Raw genomic sequence first — 14,961 nt, 5'->3', positions numbered from 1 at the left:
TGTTTGGCATGCATGCATGATAAATGCCTTTTCGAATTGTTTTTGACTAAGTTTTATATATGATTTAAATGTTGTTAAATAGTATATCTTGGAATGTTAAAGGTTTGGGTTCTCCTATCAAACGTCAACGAGTTTTGTCACATATTGCAAATTTAAAGGGAGATATTGCTCTTTTGCAGGAAATTCATGTACAGGATAATGAAATAACTAAATTACGATGGAACTGGGTAGGCCATGTTTTTGCATCACCGGGCTCAGGAAAACGTAATGGCGTTGCTATTCTCTGTCATAAACGCTTAGATGTTCAGCTCATGAGACAGGATAATGACTCTGATGGTAGATGGGTGAATTTCCCTACTGATTAACAAAATTCCTCTCACTATTTTTAATGTTTATGCTCCCACTGCGCAGGATAAACTATTTTGGCCCCAAATTCTTTCTCTTTTAATGCAATGTACTGATGAATATTTGATTTTTGGTGGGGATTGTAATATGGTTGTAGATCCCTTCATTGACAGACACTCTAACTCCAAATTTATCCCCTCTTTTATACACTCTCAATTCACTTCCACTATTTCTCAAAGAGCTCTTGTAGATTCTTGGAGAAACTGTCATCCCACAGCACAAGAGTATACATATTATTCACCTGCTCACTCTTCGCAATCCCGAATAGATTACCTCTTTATTTCCAAGGCCTTACTTCAACACATTTCTCATTCAGATATAGGCTCTATACTAATCTCAGATCATGCCCCGTTTCCTTGAGTTTGGACTTACTTCCTCCCATTAAAGGTACTAGACGCTGGAGATTTAATAACTCTCTTTTATTGGATCCTAAGTTCACGCCAGCTTTTCTCGAGTTTGCCTCCTTATTTTTCGAAGAAAATGAATCCCCTCAACTATCTCCTCAACTTGTATGGGATTCCTTTAAAGCTGCCTCTAGAGATTTTCTCATATCCTTTGTTGCCCAAAAGCGACATGCGGCTTCTATCTCCTCTCAGACACTTAATCTTCAAATTAAAAACCTGGAACACCTCTATTACTTATCAAATAACCAATCTACCTTAAAAGAACTCATTAGCGCCAAACTTTCTTTTAATAAGGTCTCTACTGATTCTGCAAATTTATATCTACTTAAATCTAGCGCTAAATACTATAGTGCACAAAACAAATCTGGTAATCTCCTTGCTAATTATCTCAAAGTTAAGAAAGAACGTACTAAAATTGAATCTATCACATCTTCAGCGAATACTGTCCTTCTGGAATTCTCCAATTTTTACAAATCATTATACACTCCAGAATCTCCACCCCTCTCATCTGATATTGATCAATATTTAGCCTCTATTCCTCCTCCTCCTTCTTCTTTAGATGTAGATTTCTCCTCTCTAGAATCTGATATAGATACTAAAGATATTCTCACAGCTATTCAGTCACTTAAAAAGGGGAAAGCTCCGGGTCCGGATGGCTTTACGATAGAGTTTTACACTCACTTTTCCAACTTACTCATCCCCAAATTACTTAGGTTATTCCTGTTTTTCATTTCTTCCCGGAGTTCTGCAGGTTCATTTCAAGAGGCCCTGATTTGCCTTCTTCCTAAAGAAGGTAAAGATCATTCGTTATGCAAGAATTATAGACCTATTTCTTTAATCAATTTGTATTATAAAATTTTTGCGAAGATTCTTGCGCTTCGTCTGGACAATGTTCTACCCCATTTAATCGGTAAAGAACAATGTGGTTTCATTAAAGGTCGCCATCTCTCTGATAATACTCGTCTCTTTTTCAATGTACTTAGTAGGTCTCACTCCCATACATCTTCGTTAGCAGCCGTGGCTTTGGATGCTGAGAAAGCTTTTGACAGAGTAACTGGCAGTTTATCTTTTCGACTCTTACTTGGTTTGGTTTTGGTCCCAAATTTCTTTCCTATATGTCGCTGCTTTACTCTTTTCCAAGATCATTTATTTTAGCTAATGGACTTATCTCTTCCTCTTTCCCACTTCTTCGAGGTGTTAGGCAAGGTTGTCCTCTTTCTCCCCTTTTGTTTATTTTGACTTTAGAACCCTTCTTATCTAGAATACGGATGAACAAAAATATTACTGGTTTCCCTTATTAGATAAATATTTAAAAATCTCGGCATATGCCAATGATATTCTCTTATTTCTTTCCAATCCACAGTCCTCTTTACCGGCTTTTCTTTCAGAAGTCTCTTCTTTTTCCTCAGTTTCAGGTTACAAACTCAATGTAGATAAATGTAAAAATTCTTCCATTAAATAAATATTGTTTTCATGCTGATTTTGTTTCTTCTTCTTTTCACTGGAGTCCTACTAAGATTAAGTACTTAGGTCTATGGTTCACTCCTTCTATTAAAGATACTGTAGCTCTCAATCTTGAGAATCTCCAGTCAACGTTAACCAATTCCACAGTGCGTTGGCACCCCTTGTTTTTATCTTGGTGGGGTAGGCTAGACTCTATAAAAATGATATTGGTCCCTGTAATTTTATTTTTCTTATCTAATCTCCCAGTTAACATTCCCAAAGCCTGCTACAAAAAAATATATACTATTTTATCAACATTTCTGTGGCAGAACAAAAAATCTAGGATCTCTTTTTCCAAACTTAAACAGCCTAAATGCTTAGGTGGAGTTAATTTCCCTGATTTCGCATCGTATCATACTTCCTTCTTTCTTAAGAATTCTTCTTCATTATTATCTCAAAATGCGACTGATCTGTTGTCTTTACCTTTGTGGGTAGAGATAGAATCTCACTTTATTTATCCTTTCTCATTTGATGAATTTGTATCCTTCTCTATTACCCCCCAAAAATGTTCTCTTCCCATTCTTAAGCATACTCGTAAAGTTTTTCATCCTCTTATGCTAGATGGTTTAGATGACCGGAACCGTTTCTTACAATCGCCAATTTGGTATAATAATCACATTCGGATTAAAAATCGGACTCTCTTTTGGAAGGATTGGTTCAAATTTGGTCTTAAATGGACCCATCAACTCTTTCTAGGTGATACCTGCCTACCCTTCTCTATATTGCAATTGCGGTATTCTCTTCCCTCTACTTATTATCCTAAATATATATTATTGACCCTAGCTGCTCAGAGTTCTTATGATAAACTCATGAATTCTTCCACGCAGATTGCTCCTTCTCCGGTTCCAGTTTCGTTCTTAATAGTGAATTCTTCAACTTCTCAAATTTATAATAAATTGAGACTCATTGGGCACCCTCGGATTAAATCTGCAGTTGAATCTAGCTGGGAATCTGATTTGGATGCTTCCTTTTCCACCTTAATATGGGATAAGGTTTTGGACTAAGTTGAGGAAATCCTCTAGGGCAGCAAATACCACGCAAACATTATTTTTCATATACAACAGACTTTTATTCACTCCTGCCAAATTACATCAGATTAATCATCTTTTTCCCTCTACATGTTGGTCTTGTCCAGCCCCTGTTGCAGATCTTAAACATATGTTATTTACATGTCCAGTTATTCATCAATTTTGGACTCAGGTTTGGCAACAAATTAACAAAATATTTCACACTCATGTCCCTTTTTCTTTTTCTCACATTTTTCTAGGTAGTGTTGCAGAAGTTTGGTCTTCTTCCACATCCCTTAATACTCTCATTATTGATTTACTAATAGCTGTTGCTTTTCAACAAATCACTAAATCATGGAAAAATGCCTCAAACGTTTCTTTTCAGGCCTGGTGGTATGGTATTTGTTATAACCATCGATTAGATAGAGCTTATGTTTACCCGATTACATTGGCCATTAAACGTGATTTATTGTCGCTACCTGTCACTAGCTTTCTAGATATATCTGCTCAATCGCTACCTTCTCATTCTCCTGCTATAGAAGAAGTCTCCAAACCTCCTTAGATTATAGTTAATTAAATATTGTCATATTTTGTGCCTATTCTTACTATTTACTTAAGTTTGTAGTAGTGAGTTCACTATGATATAAATTTTATATTTTTTGGAACAATATTTTCAATTGTATTACTATGATGTTTAACTCTTTTTACTTTCCTTCCTCCTCTCCATCTTTCCTTCTTTTTTCTTTTTCACTTCTCTCCTTCTTACTCTATCCTTCTTTATTATACATAGCATATTTTCTATTTCTGTATTATTATTATATATTGTATTATATTACTGTTATAATTTATACTTCTACCCAATAAACTTTTCTTTAAACTAAAAAACAAAAGAGGTCACACTAGTCACAACACAGGTAATACCGTTACCTACCGACCCCAGCACCGCATAGCATTGGTTGGCACAACGCTTCTCTCTTCGCCCGTACGTCATCAAATTCCATGACAGACACATGGAACCTCGTGACGTCTAAAGCGTGACGCTTCGATGCCACACACCGTTCCCCTTAACAACACTGACATTAAATCATTATGAACATTAAAAACATAGAATACAATAAATTAAGCTCAACTGCTGTAAAATATAGGAACAGGAGTGTTGTGTGAGAGTAATTGCTAGCTCTGTAAACATCATGGTACAGCCACTATTAACATATACTACCCACCACAAAAGCCTTGTACTGGAATTTGCACTCTCTTTCCAGCTTTAGTGACATCACACTTCCTTTTTTCCCTACTGTCTCCATTCACTGAGAAGTCCTGACATGATTGGAATCTTATGCAAGGAATTTTTAACACAATCCCTTCTGTGTGCGTCCACAGGAAGTCTAGATTCTGTGACATCACAGTGATCAATAGCCAATTTCTACTACCCTTTTTACCACTTCCAGGTCTTCGAAATTCATCTGAACTATCAGCATTGGAACTGTCACCACACCTAGATAACTTCCTCAACTGCCACCTTGCACTATCACTTACCTAAGTCCTATAAGGAATTGTCGACTTACTGCAACCCTTAATCCTGCTTCTCTGTGTGTTCACTCTTACCCAATCACCAATGTGAGGCTTGACATCTCTCACATCATGCTTCCAATCATAATGTTCTTTGTAACAAAGCTGGGACTTCACAATATTATCCTTCACCTTTTACAACTGCCACTTCTTCATCCATGCCTGGTTATCCCTTGTGCAAGGGTGTGTTCTTAGCAACTCAAATGGATTATGGCTAGTCTCAGTGGGAGAATTGTGGTAAACCCTTATTCATTTCTTAATTTCAATTTCCCAATTTTTACAACTTGTCATGGATATATGAATGCTGCCCATCAAAACTCAATTACAACATTCCACTGCTCCATTACCAACAGGATGAGAAAGTGATGTATGTCTCGAGATAATATTATTCCTGTACAAAAAAGTACTAGATTTGTGAAGGCCCCCGTTGAAAAATACCTCACCTGGATATTAATTTAAGACCATCAAATCTACACCTCTTAAAACCCCCAGTGCTGTCACTTAGTAAACAGATCAAGTAAATACTACAACATAGCATGCAGTACCCTTCTTGTTCAGACTGAATCCCAAAAGGTCTATGATCAAATCTTCTCATGGTCCATCACAACATTTTATGAGACAAGGGGTGTCTAAACGTGACCATAGTGACACACACAATCTTAGCAATTCCTCACCATCCTTTTGGTGTCAATATCAATGCCAGGCTACCAGTGCTGAGCTTCAACTCTTTTTTTGTTCTATATAATGCCCAACTACTCTTCATGAACAATCTACTGGATTTTCCTTCTTAACCACTCAGGCACTACAACTCTCTCACCTTCCATAGGAAATGTTTCATCTTCCTAAGAAAGTTAATTCCTAATTTCCAAAAAGTGTTTTACTTCACCAGCACATTACTTTCAGGAGGCAACCCTTCCCGCATACATCCTTGTACTTCAGTCAACACAGGATCCATCTTCTACCCCCCTTTCAGATCAGCTCTGAAAATACCATCACATCATACTTGTCAGCAAGAGCAACAGTGTACTCATGCCACACCTCTTGAATTTGTTTGAATTGACAACATAGGTCTACTCAAGTAGTCATTCACTCTATTTTTTACTCCAGGTAAATATTCAAAACTGTAATAGTAATTTACCAACTGTAGGGGTAAACATGGTAATCTAGGTGTAGATTTTTTCATACCCTGCCATGGTTACTAATTTGGTGATAGGATTTTTATCCGTGCAGACAATAAAATGAGAACCCAAACATACTGTCTGAATTAACCTTCCCCAAGTACAAACTATCATTTACTTTTCAATGGTGGAAAATTTCTCTCCAGATGGGGTAAGACAACATGCAGCAAAAGATAGGATGTGTTCTGCATTATCTTTGCTCTTTTGAGACAGAATAGCAGCAAGATATTTTTTGCTGGCATCCATGAGGATAATAGTTACATCACTGGAGTCAAACCCTTGAATGGGAATACCATTGCATATATAGTTTTTTTATACTTTCAAAGCAAGCTTATTGAATATCTTCCCACACAAACATGTTACATCTTTTCAACAACTGTCTCAGTTCTAATCTTTTAGTGCAAAACCCTTTACAAATTTTGTGTAGCATTTAGCAAGCCCTGAAAAAATCTGATGTTGTCTTTCGAGCTTGGAGACAGGGCATCACGAATGACATCCACAAGATCCTCCTTAGGAAAGATTCCCTTCTTACTGATCTCATGTCCCAAATACATTACAGAATTTACTGCAAATGTAAATTTCTCGAATTCTACAGGAAGTCTTTTAGAACACATTATGTTAAGGACATTCAACAGCCTTAAATCATATTCATCTCTGTTCCTGCCCATAATTAGATTGTCATCTTGGAAAAAATCCCCCCCCCTCTTGGTCTTTGAACAAATGATATATCAACCACTGAAAGACAGCAGCAGCAGACGCAAGGTCAAAAGGCAAGCAAGTATACTGGTAGCAATCATAAGTTATAAAAAATGCAGTGTGGTCTTTACTCTTAAAATGCAGGGGAATTTGATGATACGCTGCATTAAGATCAAAAGTGGTAAACCAATTGACTCCCTTAATCATGACTAGCATTTCACTGGTTTTAGGTAACATAAACTAATATGTTGGCATTTAAGTTGCAGAGGACAATGCATAGTCTGACCAACCATTGGCCTTGCATGCCACTACCAAGGGATCTAACAATTCACTGGCTTCAGTGCTTTCAGTAATCCCTAATTCCGACAATTTATCGAACTGCAGTTTTACTTCATCCTTGACACTGAAAGGTATATTTCTCACTTTATATTTAACGGGTGCATAATTATTTTTAAATACAATCCGATACTGAAACCCTGTAATATAACAACTTTCCCAGAAAAATGTCCAGAAATTGCGAACACAAGGATTGCAAAAAATTGGAAACACTATCACCAAGTATAACCTGCACTGAACTATTCAGGTTTAGGATGATGCATAGGTTCCCTTGGTTCATTCACCCTAGAACAGATTAACTGTTCTTTCACATAAAAATTACCTTCAGCTGCTTTCTCCTTGAATTAAAATGTTAAATTGCAATAATCAACCATGGGAACAGGCTCTCCTTTAAAACTTACACGATGAATGTCTGAAGGTAGCAACACATCACACAAGATGTTTTAAATCACATTCAGTCATGCAGAGTGATTAATAATCGTACACGGCACGCCTGAGTCTGCCACGACTTCAAGAGGTTTTCCACCCTGGATCACAGAAAACAATGCTTTCTTTTTGAAATTGCTGCTTCTTAAGACCAAAGCATCATATTCAATGCTCACAACAAATAGTGTATCATCATCATCACTATGATCAGAAGAATCTGAGTCATTCACAACACATTTAACAGATAAACCATGTATTTCTTGTGGCACTGGCATAATGACCTAGGACACCACGGTTTGAGCAATTTTGCTTGAATGCTAGACAGCACTTGTCATAGGCAAGATCTTCCTTACCGCCAAATCTATAACACACTCTGCCAGTGGCAAGAGATTTCTCTGTTTTCTTGCTCTGCCTGGGTATTTTAGTTTTGAAGAAAAAGCGGAATCCCTTGAAGTCTTGATGTAGTATTTAGATATAGATGGTTTAGCGCTGATTTAGTAACTGTGACTTTTTCCTTTGCACTTCCCTAGGCTTCCTTGGCATAATGCTTTATAAGTTTAGCATTTTTGCTATAGCTGTGCCGTCTTTTAATCTAGATTCAGCATTCACCCAAAGCCTTTCCTGAGCATTATTATGATTAGCATGCATGACAATTTTGGTCTCCTATGAGATCACCATGCAGTACTCCAGGTTTACAAGGAATGCTGCTGTGATCTTCTCTTTGATGTAATTTTAAGCATACAATGTCCTAGCTAATGATATTCCGATGTTCTTGTGTTTTGCGAGGGTGTTCTATACACCAGCAGTTACCCACTGACAGGTGAAGGGAGCACCACACTTGATATTTGTCCTTAGAATGATATGCAGGGCTTCATCTAAAGAGCAACTATTGCATCATTATGACAAATGTCCAATTTGTTTAATTCAGCAACAAAGTCATCAATAGATTTTCCATTACTCTGATGTTTTAGAAAGAAGTTATGTTACGTATTTTTTACAAGCTACAGTATTGTGAGCTGTTTAGTGTTTCTATGCTAATTTTCCAAGTATTGCTGAACTTTGCACACCATCTTAAATCAATGTTTTTAAACTACTCTGCTAGACCATTTGACCTCGTGCATGGCCATGGTGCCCATATATAAGAGTGGGCCCGCCTTGGTCTCAGGTCAGCGCACTAGTTGTTCCCAGTAGAATATAAATACACACAAAGGCGCGACCGTGCCAAAGGCAAGCCCGTCTGAGCTCGACGGCGTCCGGAGCGCGACCAGTGTCAGGACCCCTGTTCGATTTCCTTCCCGACTGTACACCAGACAACAGCTACTGAGTACAAGACTGGTGAGTGAAGAGATACTCAAATGCAACTACTGTGGTTTCAATCCTAGGAACACACCGAGTATGCTAAAACTAAGTCAAAGTTTACTGTTACAAATCCAGCTGACGCTGAAAGGGAGCATAGCATGCTGGAAGGAGATACAGGAGCCATTTCGGCATTCCCCCTTTTGCCTACACCCTGTAAAAACATACTCACCAAAAGGAGGTAAGGCCTCCCAGGGTACTGCTGAAGATTTTTTACAGTGTATTCTGCTGAACACTAGGTTCCTGATAAGACACAAATATGAATTCGAATGTATGATGCAACTTTCGTAACCAGACTTAGTCTTCTTAACAGAAACCTGGGCTAACTATACATCAGAGCCAGATTGGAACATTGCGCTTCAAGTAGGATATCAAGTAGCCTATTTAGATGGAATAGGTAAACAAAAAGGGGGGTAGGGGTATTTGCCATAATTTAGGGCTACTTTTTTCAATGTAAGAATAGAGCCCACCCCAAAATTAGAAGCCGAGGCTATGTTTTTTATTGTTAAGGTAAACAACACCTTGAGCCTCCCGGGCCTACTTCTCTATCGGTCACCAGGGCCAAGGTCCGTATTCATTTGTCACTTCAGACTTATCTAGAATCTTGTTTAGAATCTCCCATGCTTACAATCTTGGGTGATTTTAATTTTCACCTTGAATCTAACAATAATGTAGATACAGCCATGTTGCTGGATCATCTTGCAGCACATGGTCTGACCCAAATTATTTTGGAATCTACGCATAAGGCTGGTCACACCCTGAATGGCATTTTCACCAAATAATCCTAATATTACACTTGACAAAATCCTTCCACCACCTTGGATGGACCATAAAGCCATCTACTTTAAACTACAATTCAAGCAGACACATAGGCCCCACTTAAACAGACTGCTTCCTGTTAAAACTCGCCCCTGGAATAGAATTAAAAAAAAGAGTTAGAAGAGGCCCTTGATAGGCATCCCCTGACGCATGCTTCAGACACCAATCTGGCAGCCGATAAATTCGATGAATGTATTATATCATCAGTAAACCAGATGGCCCCGGAACAAACAAAAAATCTGACAAGAAGCCAGGTGTCAGCACCTTAGTATAGCTCAGATCTTAAAAACATCAAATCCAAATGTCAACGATTTGAACGATTATGGAGGTTTGAGTACAGCAGTGAACACAAAATGGTCTACAATCTAGTCCTTGAGGAACATAAGGAAGCAATAAAAAAAGCAAAAACTGACTATTTTAAAACTAGAATTGGCGTGGCCAAAAACTCCTCTAAGGAGCTTTTCAAGACAGTTAAGGTCCTGTCTAAGCGACAGGAGGAAAATCAGTTTACACCAGATCAGAACTTTTGCAACAAGATTGCTAACTTTTTCAAAACCAAAGTACAACTGGTCTATGACGAACTCCTAAAAACAGTACTGCTTTTAACTGAAGACCTTACCACTGACAAAAACCTATCCCCTAGTAATCTGACCAGGTTTTTTACATTAACCACAGAAAAAGTTAATAATTTACCGCTACTGACCACGTCAAGGTCTCCTAATGACACGTGCCCCCCTGCCACTCTACATCTGGTCTCAGAAAAGATCAGTTTACATCTAGCCCCGCTTCTAAATGAGGTGATCAGTACAGGGATTTTTCCCCTATCTTGGAAAAAGGTGTGCATTAGGCCTATCTTAAAGAAACCCTCCCTGGATCTCACTGAGGTAAAAAGCTACCGTCCAATATCATGCTTACCAATAGCGGCTAAGATTGTAGAAAAATCAGTTTATACGGATCTAACCCATTACCTTGAGAGCAACACTCACTTAGACCCCACCCACCACGTCACTCCATAGAGTCTGCCCTGATTATGGCCACAGACGAGATTCGTAGGCAGTTGAATGGGGGTCGGGGGGGAGAGCCGTCCTTATCCTACTTGACCTAGCATTTGACACCGTGAACTATGCGGTACTAGTGCGGCGGCTGAAGGCAATAGGAATTAAAGAAACGGCTCTAGCCCTACTCTCCTCCTTCCGAGCATCCAGGGAGCAGAGGGTGTGCTGGGACAATTTTAAATCAGAAAATTCTGTCTCCCTTGTGGGGTGCCACAAGGTTCGGCACTATCACCGACCTTGTTTAACATTTATGTCACCCCTCTGGTCAAGTTAATCAGACAGCACGGTTTTACACTAATCTCTTATGCTGATGACACCCAGATAGTGATTTCTATCTCACAGAGGGTTGAAGTCACAGCCGTTAGTTTCCATAAATGCTTGAGGTGTATTATGGCTGGATGAATCTAAATTTCCTCAAGCTTAACACTGATAAAATAGAGGTTATTGAGTTTGGGAAGAGTCCACCTGTATGGAATCAAGCATGGTGGTCAACCGAGGCAGGCGACTGCCCCTCTCCGTCTACTAAGGCGAGAAATCTGGGAGTGATATTCGATAACCGGTTAAACTTTGCAGGACAGATCAATCGTCTGATTTCCTCTCGTTTTTTTCTACTGGAGATCTTACGCAAGATCCTGCCTTTTATCCCTTAGGATCTTAGGAAAACGGTGATAGGTGCATTAAACCTCTCTAAAATAGTCTACGACAATGCACTGTTCTTGGGCACTGATAAGTATCAGATGGATAAATTGCAGTCAGTACAGAATGCCGCAACTCTACTATTACTGAACATTGCCAAATATCATTCCATCTCCGCTAGCATTAGGGAGCTTCATTTGCATCCAATTCAACAGCGTGTGCAATTTAAGGCACTCTGCCTAGTACACAAGGCACTGTATGGCGAGGGAGCCATGGATATGCAGAAACTATTTCTGTTGTATTCCTCACAAAGGAATCTCAGATCAGCCAACACTGGGCTAGTTCAGGTCCCCCTAGTCCACAAAGCAAGATGGGGAGGGAAAACCCTATCCCATAGAGCAGCCAAACTTTGGAACAGGCTGCCGACAAATATCAGGCTGAAGCTGAATAGCCTCCAGTTCAAGAAAATGATTAAGACTTGGCTATTCCCCCCCAAAAAAGTGCCGTCGCTGTGTCAGGAAAATATATGTCATGCTCTCTCTAGTGCCAAGATGCCTCGGCATTCGTTCACTTTATGAATATTTTACTTTCTTACTTACATACAAAGAGATGAAATCATTTTCCATTTACTGATATAACCCCAAACCTTCTGGCCCAAATGTGTGAAGTATTATTTTCCTTTTCCTTCTAGGTGAAAACTCTTCTTCGGTGTCACAATCAATAGTTGAAGTGTAATTAAGGAATATGCTTACCATTGTAACAACCTCAAAATTGGTTTCCCAGGTGTTGAAAGAAATGGTTGTGGGGGAGGTAGCATGAAGACTTGTACACACATGGTGTGAATAAATCCCAGGCAGAACGAACATGAAAACTTCCACTCAATGAGCACAGTACGCAGACACAAAATGTCCCAAACTGTTTGTGGAGACACTAATCTGCTAACCCAGGCAGAAAAAACTTGCCAAAATAGATTAAAATTGAGCAGTCAAAGAAACACAGGGTCAAACTGTCATAACGAGTTCAGGCACACCAGTAGAGTGAAATGATTGACTGTAAAATGCAAGATGCAGTGCACTCACCGTAAACACGACTCACTGAAAAACGCTTCCAGACAATAAGCAGAGAACGCTAGTTGAGATGAGCCACGGAGCACCTGCGCAAACCTTCTTGTGCAGCAACAATGGTGCTCACACAGTAGCTACAGAAGTAATAGTGGTGATTTCGATCTCAGGAATCAGAGACACTGTAAGGGGGCTACCACATCAGGTCACACAGTATAATCTGCTGAACGTCGGGTCACGTAGCCTGACCTGTCCCAGCGAGAATGCCATGGAGAGAATTGTGGGTGAAGTTGAAGATGCTCCTGAACACTGGCATCCAGGCGCTTAGCACTTGAAGGGGAGTGTGTGTAAAGACAATGGTTAGGAAAACAGGCAGAAACAAATTGAAGAAACGAAACTAAAAAATTACTGTATTGCCTTAGAGTACAAATTGCACATAGATGGAAGCCAACAACTCCGTAAAGTCTTGTGTATGGTAATAAAACCGAGGTTCAGTAAGGAATAATTGGCAAAGAACAATGTGACACAAATGGACAAAAGGAACTGGGGCCAGTGCTTGTTTGCAAATTTGTAAAGAAGTGACACTAGTGACAATAAATGTAAGACCTTTATTTACTGACCCCAATATAGCACAGCATCAGTTGGCACAGTCGCTTCTTTCAGCGCCCATACTTCATTGTATTCCATGACAGACCCATGGAACTTCTGATGCCATACGCATGCCCTTGTAGTGAGATGCTCAATTTACTCCAGACTAGATTATGGCCCTCTTATTTTGAAAAATAGTACAAAAACATAACAAATTTCAACCCTCTCCCAATCTATTTATTTTTTCCATAGTGTCTTCTAGATTTCCAGCTTTGCAAAAAAGCCTTCTGTACTCATCACCATGCTGGTAATGCAACAAATCCATAGAAACACTTCAACCAGCCGCGGCCCGTGGAGGGAGTTCCGAGGGGCGGAAAGGCGGGGCGGGGGAGGGGCAGCGTGGGGGGTACTAAAATGGATAATTGGAGGTAAGTAAACAATTAAATAAATAAAACGAATTTCGTAGCGCGCCCTGCATCGCAAATTGTGATGCTCAGTAGTATTTCCTTATATCTGGGATTGCCAACCCTCCCTTGAACACTCCCTTCTGAAGTTTGAGTAATGCTATTCTCGGGTATCCCCCATCCCATAAGAGTGATCTTATTTCACTATCTACTTTCCGAAAGAATTTCAGTGGGACCCTACGTGGCATATTCTGCAAGACATACAAAAATCGTGACAGCGCTATCATTTTGAACAATGTTGCCCGCCCTATCAGAGACAGCTGGAGTTGCCTCCTATGTGTGATATCCCTTCGAAGCCTATCTAATTGGGACATTAAGTTATCTTCTAGGATTTCTGTATCTGTTCTAGAAATTGTTATTCTTAAGTATTTGAACTTATCTTTAACCATTTAGTGCTCGTGCGCTGGATGGTAGGCCGAAACGGGACCGGCAAGCACATAGATCAGGAATTTATCCCAGTTTATTTGGTATCCCGAATGCCCCCCAAAGAGATGGAATATATGGGGGAAATTGCCTATCGCTGATTTTGGGCTTGTGGTGTACCCCGGGATACCCCGTATCATCGGGTCACCACGGACCCATGCCGATAAGGGCTCCAATGCTAAGGCGAAGAGCAAACAGGAGAGAGGGCAGCCCTGTCTAATATCTTTATGCAGGGCAGTGATCGGGACACCGCCCCATTTATCTTCACTCTTGCCATCGGATTGGAATATAGTAGCCGGACCCAGGCGCAGAACCAAATCCAAACCGCTACAATACCGCAAATAAGTATTTCCATTTGAGACTGTTGAATGCCATGCGGGCGCCCAGTGACAGTAAAACTGCATTTTCTTTTGGTCTTAGTGCTATACAATATTGGACTCCATACAACCTTCTTAAGTCGAGCCGGGTACTCCTAAGCGGCATGAAGCCAGATTGATCAGGGTGTATTATGGTCTTTATTATACCAGCGAGTTTTGTAGCTAAGACTTTCGCCAGTACCTTCACCTCCATATTTAGCAATGATATTGGACGATCGGAGTTGCAGACTGTCGGGGTTTACCCTTCTTTGGAATGTCTACAATAGTGGCCAACCATTGGTCCTCCAGGAGGCTCCCTAAAACCAGTGGCTCCCTGAACATGGCTTGCATGTGTGGGGCTATTTCCGATGCCATTCCTTTGTAGAGTTCGGCTGGGATACCATTTGGTCCGGGCACTTTGCCCGACTGTAGGGTTCCGATGTCTATTGTCCTGAATGAGTGCAACATAGTCAGATCCTGTTCTAATGAAGGTGGAAGTATATTGTTTCTTGTAATGCGTTGCAAACACAGCAGCTATCTCCTTTCCTGTATTACAGATCTCCCCTTCTGGGGTGTGTATTTAAAGCACCCATTTTCTTGCTTTGTCCCTCCTATCTAACCAGGCAATCAATTTGCTGGCTTTATCGCTGACCTCAGCCAGATGGTGTTGTGTCGCTCT

This window comes from Triturus cristatus, chromosome 3_1 (genome assembly GCF_964204655.1).
Source record: "Triturus cristatus chromosome 3_1, aTriCri1.1, whole genome shotgun sequence".
Lineage (NCBI taxonomy): Eukaryota > Metazoa > Chordata > Amphibia > Caudata > Salamandridae > Triturus > Triturus cristatus.
Note: the sequence above shows the minus strand (reverse complement) of the source record.